This window comes from Lingula anatina, chromosome 1 (assembly GCF_051362555.1).
Source record: "Lingula anatina isolate TDL-2025a chromosome 1, LinAna3.0, whole genome shotgun sequence".
NCBI classification, from domain to species: domain Eukaryota; kingdom Metazoa; phylum Brachiopoda; class Lingulata; order Lingulida; family Lingulidae; genus Lingula; species Lingula anatina.
In genome coordinates, this window is record NC_141767.1 from 63,301,877 (window position 1) to 63,316,762 (window position 14,886).

The 14,886-nt window shown below is 33.3% G+C and overlaps 1 long non-coding RNA gene across 2 annotated transcripts; it reads right to left on the minus strand.

Annotated features, from left to right (window-relative positions):
• Positions 1-1,570: 1,570 nt before the first annotated feature.
• On the minus strand, positions 1,571-11,942 carry LOC147764865 (uncharacterized). 2 transcript variants are annotated; one of them, XR_015331684.1, is made up of 3 exons: positions 11,532-11,779; positions 2,673-2,752; positions 1,571-2,121 (listed from the first exon to the last, which is right to left on the minus strand). It is a non-coding gene; the product is annotated as an uncharacterized LOC147764865 (long non-coding RNA). The 2 variants fall into 2 exon arrangements; XR_015331685.1 differs by lacking the exons at positions 1,571-2,121; positions 2,673-2,752 and adding exons at positions 10,211-10,805; positions 11,304-11,380 and having other exon boundaries at positions 11,532-11,942.
• Between the last annotated feature and the right edge of the window lie 2,944 nt (positions 11,943-14,886).

The window sequence follows — 14,886 nt, forward strand, 5'->3', positions numbered from 1 at the left end:
TGAGGAAAAACATTTTAGTCAAAAGCTCCAGTGACGATTCCAAGAATGACATCGGGTTTTGCCAATGGTAACAATGATTTTAAGACTCTGAATCCGTTTTATCTTCGAACCATACATTTTGGACGATTCACTAAAAACTTGAATGACATGATATCACCACAAGTATTCATGAAAACAATGCCTTAACAACAGGTTAAGTAGCCTGGCCTCTCAGAGAGAGAGAGAGAGAGAGAGAGAGAGAGAGAGAGAGAGAGAGAGAGAGAGATTGTAGGGGGTGTAGGAAACAGTAACAGAGAGGTGATGAAAGAGGGTACAAAGGGGAGAAAATGTCAAAATCTAAATATTTTTATCAAAACCAAGATTTTCCTTAAATGACTAATCGACAGTCGAAGTGTTCCATCTCTTTTACAAAAACAAATTTTCATCGGCAACATATCGAAACCCTCTTATTGTTATTTCATTTAATTCATCATATCTGGCTATACGAATCAAATACAAACTATTTTCGTTTTCAGGTAGAACCTTCTTCATTCTTACTTTCCTGCGCCTGCGAATAAATTCTATGGGTTTGTTTTCTACGTGTGTTATTTCATTCTTTTTAAAATGGAAAAGAAAATATATTGAAGGGTTAGTAATCAGTGATAAACAATAACATTGACGGCCTATAACAACAGTTATTTGACATACATATATTGAATAATGTCCTCGGGTACTTTCCCTTACCAACATATTCAACAGCAATATTGCTGAAGCGTATAGCGAAAAATTGAAATAATTCTACACATGAACAAGTCCAATACTCGAAGGATGATGAGACCTTTTGGCACTGTTTCAGCTTTTTTGTGTAATATTATTATTATTATTATTATTTTCGCACAGATGCTATTGAACCATAGATATTATCATGTCATGATTTTACTTTACATCTACCACATATTACATCATCACATACGAAACCGGTCTCGTATAATACACAATAGCATTCAATAACATTATTGCTGGATCGTATAGCGAAAAATTGAAATAATGATACGCATGAGCAAGACGTGGGTGGGCATTCTTAGTGCTAGCTTTCAGGTGCAATTATCGCCGAAACAAGCCTTTTGGCACTGATCCCGCATATTTGTGTATTATTATTATTATTATTATTATTATTATTATTATTATTATTGACTCACAGATGTTGATTTTTGAGATTTTGGTCTCAAGATTGAATCCAACAGTATAAAGACGCACAATGTCAAACCATTTGTTTTGTCAGCATGCACTCAGGGTCAGCAGTGCAAAGAATGCAAGGACATTGAAAGTTTGTCATGGCATGGAATCATCTTTCTCCCAGTCCGCTGCGTTCGTCCTCTCCCCCCTCCCCCTCTGCGACTCCTACCTCTGAGATATTTATACAGTTTAATCCCAGTTCCATTATAAGATTATAAATTACACAACATGAGTTGTTCTAAGATTATGCCGTCTATTTAGGATCCTAGATTATAAGTATTTGTTATAGTATTTGTTAAAGAATTGAAAGTCGGCTAATTTCAAAGAGGAAGGGCCATAGACCATAACAGTGCACAACGAAGCAATATACGTTTATTGAATTTATATTATGTCTTTAACAACACCCAGTTTGAAAAATGAATAAGAAGGTCAGTTAAATGTCTTCGATAAAAATGTCTGCCAGGTACTTTCCTTTACCGATAAGCTTTCCACTCAATTTCTGACACTTTTATCTTCTCATCACCAATATTTTGTATACATATTGTAGGTTCCTAACCTTGTTTTATCTTTCTATAATTGTCCAAAAAAAATGAATAAATATTTGTAGGCATATATACTTCACTCCCACAGTAAAAAAAATTGGAACGAACTTAGACAATTTGTAAACATTATTAACCATCGTATCTCAGAAATTGATCCCTTTTCTGATACAGAGACGTAAATCCAACTTTATATCGAAAAAGTTGAATTCTAAAAAGCGCTATAAAAATGTACATATGAATCTCAATAAAAAAATCCTGTCATTTCACTTCATTCATCTTCGTCATCTATCTCGTCATCATTCATGAATATTTCATCTTTAAGCAGATCCATGAGCATATTTCGCTCTTTTTCAGACAGCTGGTTCTGCAAAATAATAATGGTGATAACTTAAGTTAGTATAATGAATGAATGAATAAAAATTCACGTTGTATATGCAGTTCTCTTAAAATGACAACAACTGGTCGTTTTAGCTAAAAACAGTTTTTCCCGGGGTAAACGACGATTTCCCCATACTTACCAAAGGATAGTGAATTCATTCCAACATTTAAAATAAGTGCATTTAAGTGATTTTTGGTATAAGTGCATTTAAGTGATTTTTGGTATTAACTCTTAAGATTGTAATAAAAAACTCTTTGTCACAGACTGGGGCTTGATAACAATATTTGACCTACGTATTAGATATTTCTTGGTTCCAAGATTTTCTATTTAGTGACTTTCTATGGAACAATATATATATATATATATATATATATATATATATATATATATATATATATTTGCTACGTTTCGCTTGTCACAAGAACATCATCAGGCTGAATGTTGACATGTCGTTGGGTACGTGCTGGTCGACCTGTGAATGATTCTCACATTAACTGAATAATATTTCATCTCTTTTGAAACAATATTTAGCATACCGTGTTTGCTGCGTCGTCTTCACTGTCCAAATTCTTTGATAAACTTGCTCCTCTCCTTCTGCGCCTCCGCCTCCACCAAGCTGCATTTAAAAAAAATGAAAATAATTGTTACATTGAATTTTCAAACTAAACGTCAATGGAAGTCTCTGTAAGGTTCAGAATAGGGTGGCACATGACCCTCTCAGATTTTGATGAAAATTGGTGTATTTGTTCATTATAGCCCCAAACCAACACAATGGATATTGGTTTGTTTGAATCACCCTCGGTTACCATGGTAACAGCACTTAAAATTTTTCACCCAAGATGGCGGAATCCAGATTGCAAAATTTCAATTTCAGCTATATTTGAGCTAAAAAAACCATCAATGTGGATAAATAAACATTTTTCATTTTCAGACATTGTTACATATCATATCCTATTTGAACTAAAAACATATAAATAAATGTTTTTGGTGGCCTTTAAAAATTAGAAAAATAACTTTGAAAATGGGGAATTTTCAAAAATTCCAATTTTTGCTAAAATGCCCAAATTTGCAAATTTCAAATACATTTTTCATAGACTGGCCAAAGCCATCTATTATCACCATACATTACATAAGAAAGTACATGTACTGTCCTTTTATAATCAAAAATAAAATTTTTTTCAAACACATTTTTCAAAAAATTATTCAATTTTTAAAATTCTTAATCCAAGATGGCGGCAACCAAATTGCACATTTTACATATTTGTGTATATTAAAAATAACAAACATGGTTAAACACATATTTTATATTTGTATGTTGCTAAATCCCAAATCTTGATTAATTGAAAAACATAAAAAATATTATTTTTTGCTGGCCTTTAAAAATTAAAAAAATAACTTTGAAAATGGGGAATTTTCAAAAATTCAAAATTTTGCTAAAATGCCCAAATTTGCCATTTTCAAATACACTTTTAATAGACTGGCCAAAGCCACCTATTATTGACATACATTACATAAGGAAGTACATATACTGAACTGTTTTAATCAAAAATAAATTTTTTTTCAAACACATTTTTCAAAAAATTATTCAAATTTTAAATTCTTAATCCAAGATGGCAGCAATCAAATGGCAAAATGTCCCTATTTCTGCTTTAAACTAAACAAGCATGGATAAAACACACATTTCATTTTAGTATCCTGCTAAATATTATATCTTGATTTAGTCAAATGCATATTACTTAATATTTTAAACAGTCCTAAAAATTTAGAAAAACAACTCTAAAAATGGCAGATTTCCAAAATTTCAAATTTTAGCTAAAATGCCCATATTTTGCCATTTTTAAATACATTTTTCATAGACTGGCCAAACCCACCTAATATTGTCATACATTATAAGTAAATGTTTTGAGTTAATATTATAAAAAAATCTTTTTTCAAACATTAAAAAAAAATGCATATTTTTAAATTCACAATTCAAGATGGCGTCAACCAAATTTTCCATTTTTCGCTATTTCTGCTTTAAAAATGGATTAAAATACAAATTTTGTACTTGTGTCCTGCTAAATAACTTGATTTAGTCAAAAGCACACAGGTAAATATTTTTGTGATCTTTAAAAAAAACTTTAAAATGATGAATTTTCACAATGGGACAATGGGTGTTAATCTTTCAAGGTCATACAATAACAGCAATGTGGTGGTATTCTTTTGGTTGACATCCAATAGTTGAGAAATATCTCCTACCAGTCTCAGCTTCAGTTTCAATCTCTTGTGGACCTTCTACCACTGTCCAGGAAAAAATTCCCTTATTCATAAACTACTATCTATAATGTGCGTGGATTTAGCAGTGCCCACCCCAGATTAGTTAACATTTTTATTTGATTCTTTTAATCGTATATGAATATATTTTAAACAAGTCACAGTGAATTAAAACATGTTTTTAGTCTTTCTTATTTGAAAGAAAATGAGGCATCTTCTCTACATAGTAGTAAATTATATGAATATTTATTATGGTGTTCAGCATTTTTGTCACAAACTTAAAATACCAATATATATTTTCCCTCATGCTCCTTGCCCTAAGGTGTTCATAATTTATTAATTTTGCTAATTTTCTTTTGGTATACAATTTATTTGTAAGAATATTTGTTGTAGGTAAAGTCCATTGGTAACCAGCTACACTGTTAGAAGTTGTGATATCAAAGCAAAGCAAAGCAGTTATCAATGTTAAGGGTGCCTCAACATGATAGTATTTGATGCATTTTGTCCTGAGAATCATGCATGATCATACATTTTGACTAGTCCAACATCTGCCTCAACACTGAGGACTAATTTGGCATGTTACAATCAGGTAGAAAGTATCATTATGATAATTTCCCCTATTTAAGTTACTATTTACAATTTTAATGTAAAGAGTAAAGTTAGGTCACCTGCTAGTTTTCAGTAAAGAAATATGAGAAAAATTTATGGATAACACAGACTTTATGATATCAAAACTGTGGGAGCATTATGCTAAGCAGGACTTGATTAGGTGAGTCTTTAATACAAATAGCATGATTATCAAGGCTTATAAAGTAATGCTAACTTGTTTTAGTATTTTTTGTGACTGAAAATCTAATGTACTGCTATATCTTTCCGAGAAAAACTGAGCTGCAAGACTGGTTTGTCAAATAAAGTGCAATAGTACACACCATATCACTCCCATTCTGAAAGGATAAACTTGGCTGCTTGTATTTGTATTATTTTTAAGGCGATACATACACAAGGACCATTATATTTATCTGATCCTATCTGTTTTAACTGACCAAGGCGGTCCACACATTTTAATACTGAGAATGACCTTATTTTAGAACACTATTTTAGAGAAGGGGTGCCTCAAAAGTTATGGAGATCGGGCTTTTATAATCTATGCCTCCAAATTATGGAACGCCTTACCAAATTTTATTTGAAAAGCAGTTGACTTTGACAGTTTTAAATCCCTTCTTAAACTCACATTTTTAAATCTGTCTATATCTCTTTGGTATATATATATATATATATATATATATATATATATATATATATATATAATGTTTTTAGTAGTGTTAATTTTAAATGGTTTCCAATTGTTTCAGATTTAAATATTGGATTGTAGTGATTTTTTAATGATTTTAGTTATATTATTGTAAGGCGCCTTGAGGTAGCACGTAAGGCACCATATCAGAATATTATTATTATTATTGACAGATATCTTTTACATGTCTATTTTATTTTACAAGTTTTTTATTTAGAAACCTGGTTGTGAAGAACTAGAAATCTCTTCCACTTGTATGAGTACCAATTTCTACTGTATATATTAAGTATTCAAGTAATCTGTTCTGTTATCGACTTCAAGTACCTGAGAGGGCACGACGGGCCTTACAGGGCGCTGTTTTAAATTGGAGGTAGACCATATTCAAGCAGTAAATAGCCGTCAAACACAAACTCACGTTGAACATCAAAACTTTATTAGAAAACCTGTATCAAAGTTAACACTGACTGTAATTTAGAGTATAGTAACTGACAGTACTTTACTTATTTGTCGATTATATCGGATATTAACGGCAACTGCATGCACGTGAGGGAGAAGACGAGGTTTTAGTTTTCTTGATATCCGTAGTTAGTAGTGCCGATTATTTACGACCATAAAGTTCTACCAGTCCTTTCTTGTGGTTAATTTATGAAAAATTGCATATCATGCCGTAAATAAATAACTGTGTGCATTCTCCTTCCACATACGAAACCGACGGCAATCAGAGCTCCCGCCATCTTGGATAAAATTAGTTATGTTGTATATAAAAAAAAAACGATGTGCGGAAACAAATACTACACACCAGTCAGCATAAAAACAATCCAAGCAATAAATGAACCAGAAAACAAGTGCCATTTATCCAAAAAATATCTATTTCATGAGATAAATAACCTTAATTCAATTTATTTACATCTGAATGAGTTCGTAGTTTAGCAGTCACCGCTACTGCGCATGCGCAGATGGTCTTTTTCGCGTAGTTTTAGCGTTGATTGTTTTTAATGTAATTTAACCATTTTGTGTTTTGAAAAAAAATTTATTTCAGTTTTTGGTACCTGAATATATGCTGTAAACATCTTGTATAGCCATCTTACATAACTACGTCGGCCATACGAGTTATTTGTCAGTGAATATGGGGTTACCTGAACATTTTATATAGAAAAGCATATGGGAGAAAAATTTCAGGCTTAACTATAAAACGCTCTAAAAAATAAATTATTTTAAATATGCAACTTTTCGGGCTCAATTTATTAGTTTTTAGCATAGTTCTTCACAATAAATTAAAAGAAAACAAAATCTGGGAGGGTCATGTTCCAATGCCCCTATGTTATTTTTCTGATTCTTACAGAGACTGGTACTTAACAAAGAAACTAGTTTTTCGTGGCATGAAATTGAATATGATTTATTCAATATTTGCGGCTAAATGAGGGTTGCTCTACCTGAGGCAATTAAATTGTGATTTTTTTTTCCTTTTTAGAGTTACAAACCGTGTAGATTACCTTTTTGACTCGATGACCGGAACGGCTATGGTATTCGAAACTATGTGGATCGAATGAATAAAGGTCCCCGTTTCTTTTACATAGTCATTTGTTAAAAGTAAAAACAGGTTATTTAGAGCACATTAATGTTCCATGCTTCACAAATTTTGGATAAAAACACGGGTACGCCTACCTTCAGGAATCATGTAAGGACAGATATCACAAAGAACAGTGTATCACTGTGCTAACTTCTTTTATTCAAGTTAAAGTCTACCTTCAGGGCCCTGTCGTGAATATTTCACCCTGCACACGTATTTTCACTTATTTAACATAAAAGTTCATTCTGTGTTACACTTATTTATCTTATTATACTCCTCTTTGTATATGAAATTTCTCTTTATTGTCAGTAACTTTGCCTAATTTGTGTATAATATTTATACACGTCAGTATTAAAACATCTGATTTAAATTAGTTTGCCACAATATACTTTGTAAGACACTTTTTAGTACCCACTAATCAAGGCCTTTCTTCTAGAGTAATGCGGGGGATTTAACGAGAGAGAGAGAGAGAGAGAGAGAGAGAGAGAGAGAGAGAGAGAGAGAGAGAGAAGGTATGGAAATATGATCCACCCAAAGCGACATTACCTGGATAAAAAAATCTATTTATGATCAATCTAAATAAAATAAAAACATTCAAAAAGGATACAGTTTTCTTTCGTCTTTAGAATGATGCCAAACTCTGGACACGCCTCCAGGAACACTACTGCTGTCCATATAATATCTCTAGTACCTTAACAAATTGCCGCAAAGACAACATCACTAAAACTGCCTATCTGTATTTATATATCTGAAGTTGCTTATGAATCCGCTTCTTATACATGCATGAAAGAAGAACATTTTGGTCAAATCTAGTCTACATAAACAGAGAAATTAGTTTTCAGTGGCATCAAATTGAATTTGATAAATTTCATATTTGCGGTTTAAAATGACCACCCAACCAACTGGATGTATCTGATTATTTTTCATAGCATTTTTATCATGAATTTACACTATACTACAGTATACACCAGGCTATTTTTCTTTTATATTTATATATTTATATTTATATTTTGAACACTATACTTCTAGGCTATTTTCTCCTGAAGCTGTTTTATTAGATCGGCAAATTCTCCCGCTATTTTTAACCAAACTAAAGCACATATTCGAAGTGTTCTTAACTACACACAAATAACGCTTAAAGGCTTTAGACATGTAGATCATTTATTACAGGGGCGGATTTAGGGCGTCTTCTGGGTCTTCTGGAAGACGGTCAGATTTTCAAGTTTACATTGACGGGTATCTAACTTTTTCTGTCGGAAGACGGTCAAAAATGGAGGATTGTTCAACGAAGATAAATTGGAAGACTGTCAGAAAACAACTCTGGATCCGCTCCTGTATTACGACTGGCCAGTTTGACGGCATGTTTATCACTCTGTCCTCACTCGTTTCTCATCTCGTTTCTCGTTTGTTTGTCTGTTTTTTTATCCAATTTTCCACTGAGCTCACGCTCAAGGGTGTTGAACTCCCAAGCCATAAATACGTTAATCAGAGGGGTTAGTCTTGAAATTTGTTCTTTTTCCGTATGTGAAGACAAGAAGTCCAGTGTAGATCACCATTTTGACTAGGTGACCGGAACGGCTATGGCATTCGAAACTAAGTGGATCAAATGAATGAAGGACCTCGCTTCTTTTACAGTCACTTTTTTTATAGTAAAAACAGGTTAAGTTTGAGCACATTAAATTTTGGATGAAAGACACGGGAATACCTACCATCAGGACTCATGTAAGGGCAGATGTCACACAGAACAGTGTATGACTAAGTTTTTTTTAGTCAAGTCTCCCTTCAGGACCCCATGAATATTTCACCCTGCACGCGTGTTAACGTATTTTTACTCATTTACCCTATTAATGCAAGATTGTATTCAAAACTTTTCAGCAAATAAAATATGTTTAAGTCATTAACGTCGCCTTAGTTTTTCTTCAAACTCGAAAAAAATTTGCGATAAAAGGTCCACTTTTTCAGGAAAAGACCCCCCTTTGAAATCGCTGGCAACATACATACGGGACCTGGTATTTTACATAAAATTTCTACTAGTGTTACACTTTTTAACCAATTACACCCCCATTTGTCTTTGCGATTTCCCTTTATTTTCACCAACTTGGTCAAATTTGTTTTTTTTTTGTGTTATTTGTGTAATATTTATAGACGTCTCTCGCGTTCCGTGATGCAAGCAGAGAATCTTTATAATCTCTCCCCCCCCATCCACCCAATTTTGAAGGATTTTATGTTACAAATAAAAAATGTTTAAGTTTGTTTGTTTATATAAATATATTTTATAAATACATACTCGATTTGACAAGTTACGATAAGAAAGAATAGAGAAATTAGTTTTAGGCTTAATTCAAGCTTTTTAGTTTTTTATTTGTTTTATATTAGAATGCTTTAATTTTTCAGTTCGGATACTGGTTCTAAAGGACGACAGAAGATAAAGCAAGATGGAGTTTTCTTTCTAAAAATAAATATACTCAAGAACTGATCATTATCATTATTTTTATTTTTATTTTATTAGCCTTTTTAAACGGTTTCGTTTTTACAGATATTTGTTTTTATTGTTTTGTTCAAAGTTTGTTCAGATTGAAAAAAAAATTAAATAGCAAGTATTCATTGTTTTCAATTTTCACTAATGACTGCCTTTATGACAATACGTTAAACCGGAAATAAAGCACACGGAATGAAATGAGCGCTTCCACCCTAACACTGTGTCTTTGTTTATATTATAAATATTTTTGCTCGTTTGAGTGTAACGAATTAGAACCTACGTACCACTCTTTTTATATCTGAATTTTTAAAATCGCTTCTTATACATTCTTATACGGTTTAAAATGACCACCCGACCAGCTGGATGTATCTGATTATTTTAAGCTGATTTCATTAGATCGGCAAATTCTCCCCTTATTTTTAACCAAACTGAAACACATATTCGAAATGTTCTTAACTACACACAAATAACGCTTAAAGGCTTTAGACATGTAGATCATTTTATTTATTACGACTCGCCAGTTTGACAGCTTGTTTATCACGCTGCCCTCACTCGTTTCTCATCTCGTTTCTCGTTTTTTTTTTTTTTTTATCCAATTTTCCACTGAGCTCACGCTCAAGGGTGTTGAACTCCCAAGCCATAAATACGTTAATCAGAGGGGTTAGTCTTGAAGTTTGTTCTTTTTCTGTATGTGAAGACAAGAAGTCCAGTGGTGATGCAAATGTAACATGACCACGAAGCAAGGACGTATATTGATATACAGATAATATATAACATCACAATTGACATTCTTTTTAATATAAGAAAAAAATGAAACCATTCCTGTAACTTATTCATTTGCCATGTACTGGGGTTCCGTTTCTGATATATAGGCGTAAATCTAACTTTTTATCACACAAGTTGAATTCTAAGTAGCGCTTTATAAAATTAAGCTTTATAAAAACTGCACATGTGAACGTCGATGAAAAGTCCATTTTAGTTCATTCATCTTCGTCTTTTATCTCGTCATCATTCATGAATATCTCATCTTTAAGCAGATCCATGAGCATATTTCGCTCTTTTTCAGACAGCTGGTTCTGCAAAATAATAATTGTGATAACTAAATTTAGTATAAATGAATGAATGAATAAAAACTATTCACGTTGTCGGTGTTGTTCCCTTAAAGGATAACTGTTCATTTTGACAAAAAAACAGTTTTTCCTGTGGTAAACGACGACTTTTTTCATACTTACCAAAGGTTAGTGAATCCATCCCGACATTCAAAATTAGTCCATTTTTTCTAATACGTTTGATTTTAGGTAATAATCTCTTAAGACTGTAACAATAATCTCTTTGTCACCGACTGGGGTTTGATAACAATATTTGACCTACGTATTAGATTTTCCATGGTTCCAAGATTTTCTATTTAGTGACTTCCTGCGGAACAATATATAAATCAGCTACTTTTCGCTCGTCACAAGAGCATCATCAGGCTGAATGTTGACAGGTTGTTGGGTTCGTGTTCGTCGACCTGTGAACAATTTTCACACTAACTGATTAATATTTCATCTCTTTTGAAGCAATATTCAGCATACCGTGTTAGCCGCGTCGTCTTCACTGTCCAAATTCTTTGATAGGTCTACTCCTCCTCTGCGCCTCCGCCTCCGCCAAGCTGTCAATTACAAAATACAAAGAAAAATGAAAATAATTGACATACTGAATTTCATTTAATGCCAATGGAAGTCTTTATCATATTACAGCAAATCAGACACAAACCGTTAAGACTGGACGCGACAAAGAAAAAGCAAAAAGCTTCAACATACCTTCAGAATCAACAAACATGTGCACCAGCAATATTGTCATTAGGAGCAGAGCAAATCTTTGACATCCACGCATGTTGAATGCAAACCCTCTTGGAGGTGACGAGTCCGTTACCGCGGTCTCACTGGGTGTGGATCCACCCAACCTACCACTTTTTATATCTGAAATTTTTTGAAACCGCTAATTATACATGCATGAAAGAAAAGAAGATTTATTTGGCGAAGTCAAATCTAGTCTGTATAAAAAGAGAAGCCAGGTTTTGTGGCAAAAACTAGTTTCTGAAATGATTTATTCAATACTTGCGGTTAAAGGAGGGTTGCTCGACTAGAGGCAATCAAATAATCTTTTTTCCCTTTTTTTTTAGAGTTACAAACCGTGTAGATCACCATTTTGACTCGGTGACCGGAACGGCTATGGTATTCGAAACTAAGTGAATCGAATGAATGAAGGACCTGGCCTTTTTTACATAGTCACAAAACAGGTTAGTTTGAGCACATTAAATTTTGGATGAAAGACACGGGAATACCTACCGTCAGGGTTCATGTAAGGGAAGATGTCACACAGAACAGTGTATGACTGTGCTAAGTTTTTTTTTATTCAAGTCTCCCTTCAGGACCCCATGAATAATGGGGGTCCGCCATATAGATAAACGTCCCAATAAAATGTTCGTCCCGATAGATACGTCTCTATACATACACGTCTCAATAGATTTACGTCTCGTTAAATTTACGTTCCGATAGATCCACCAACAGATTCCTATAAACCCACGTATCTTTAGATCCAGGTACCGCTAGATCCATCTATCTGACATCGTAATCGGCTAAAAGGCCCATATCAACTTGCGTTGTGAAATTTAGAACACATTTTTATGTTCTTTTTTGTTTTGTTTTGTTTAGAACACATTTACATGTAAATTCAGAACACTTTTTACGTGTTTGAATGTTACATTTTGAGAACGCTTTAAACAGTGTTCTGACGCTAGAACAGTAATTAAGCGTTGTGAAATATAGAACACACTTTTGTTCTTTTTATGTTCTTTCACTGAGTATTGTGTGAAAACGATCTAGTAGAATAATATATTGCTGACTGCGTACTGTCGTTTTAAAGAAGTGCATTTTATGTACTGAGTAGTATACCAACCATTTCGAGCAATAGTGTACCTGTAATGGATCTATCGGTATTTGGATCTAAAAATACGTGGATCTATAGGTATGCGGATTTAAAGGACGTGGGTTTATGAGGACGTCATATCTATAGGAACGCAAATATATAGGACAGCAGAAAAAAATCGGATCTATCGGTATTTTAATCTAAAAAGACGTTTTTTCCGTTTTTCTTTTATGTATCTATCGGTAACGGGAGTATAGGGACGTGTAATATTTTGGGACTAAATTTTATCCGTACGTACCCGAATATTTCACCCTGCAGTGCACACGTGTTAACGTATTTTCATTTATATTCCCAATTGAAAGATTGCATTCACAACTTTTCAGCAAATTAAATATGTTTAAGTAATTAACATCGCCTTAGTTTTTCTTCAAGAACAAACTCGAAAATTTTTTTAATATCCGCGATAAAAGGTCCACTTCTTCAGAAAAAGACCCCCTTTGGAATCGCTGGGTAAGGGCTTGGTAATTTACATTAAATTTTAACTTGTTTTACACTTATTATACAATTACACCCACGTTGTCTTTGTAATTTCTCTTTATTTTCAGTAACTTGGTGTAATTTCCCAAATTTTGTTGTTTTAACGTTAAAACAACGTTGAACCATAACGTTGATAATACGTTGGATAAACATTGGATTTGAAAGTTGGATCAACGTCAGATAACAACATTGTATCAACCCCAAATGTTAGACAACATTCTTGCATGAAAAGACATTAAAATGACCTGAAATGTTTTTATTTTTGGTACAAAACACAGGTACACAATTATAACGTACACTGTAAAAACATCCAAGTGGCTGCTTTGTCTGATTTTTTCTACGCCTTTAGCTCCTAAGCATGTTTTGCACCTGAGCATGGTGCACCCTTTTAGCCTGGATGTGTTTAGCAGTAGGACATGTTTGATGGCTTAATATATGTAGGGTATATATGTATGGCCTTTAAGCTAAAATTTCTAAGGTTTAGATTAATATATATATAGTTATTTTCTTATATATACATATAAGACCATAACTATATATATATATATATATATATATATATATATATATATATATATATATATATATATATATATATATATATATATATATATATATATAACAAAGTCACAGTCACCTCAGCCCGTCTATCTATAACAGGGTACCGAGAACTGTCAACTTTATTAGCTTCACTCCATTTACAGCGACTTATTCATCCTAGTGATAGCTGACCTTGCAAGGAAGTTTATTGGAATGTATTTCTGAATAACAAGTTAAGAAAATTCACTAGTTCACTAAAGACAAAACAAAACAACTGTCACTTTTACTTTAAAACACTTTTTTTTTATTATTTTGATAAAGTTAGTTACAGTATTGATAAACAAAGTATCACGTTTTCAATAATTAATATTTTAAATTACAATCCATGTCTGCAAGTTTGTGTCAATGACCAAAATACAACGTTGAGTCAACGTCACTTTATGACGGTGTTTTGACGTGGCTGGATCAACGTTGATTTTACGTTAAATTTAGGTAGATCAACGGCAATTCGACGTATCAACCTGTTTTCAACGTTGATCCAACGTCACTATGCCTGCTGGGTTGTATTTGGTGTAATTTGTGTAATATTTATACACGTCTTTATGAAAATATCTCATTTTAATTTTTCCATATTATACATTGTAAGCTACGTGTTATTCACAACGGTTAAGGCAATCAAAACCTTTCTTCCGGTAGAGAAATGCGGGGGATTTAACGAGAGAGAGAGAGAGAGAGAGAGAGAGAGAGAGAATCTAAGGCATGGATATATACATGTATGTTTCACCCAAAGGCACGTTACCTTGATAAAAGAACTTCAATTTAATGAAAATGAATAGCACTCAGTATTTCTGGAGAAGTATTTTACAGAAAACCTCATTCAGTTCAAAAATCGAGATCTTCAAATTAGAATCCGACCTCTGGTGTGAGAAGCGGCGTGGTAGTTGGAGGGCTGCGAGGGCTGGATGAGGGAGGCAGCTGGACAGTGGTCCCGGTGACACAGTCCCATGGTGTGTCCACCAGCATCATAGAACCATGCATACAGTAGGTGGTGGTACACCACTCCTTACGGACCACACTTCCAGTTGGATACCACTGGCCTGCAACCATGCAACCAACATCATGATGGTGTGTTGTAGTTGAGGTGGGTAAGGGAGCAGTGGTCAGGCATCC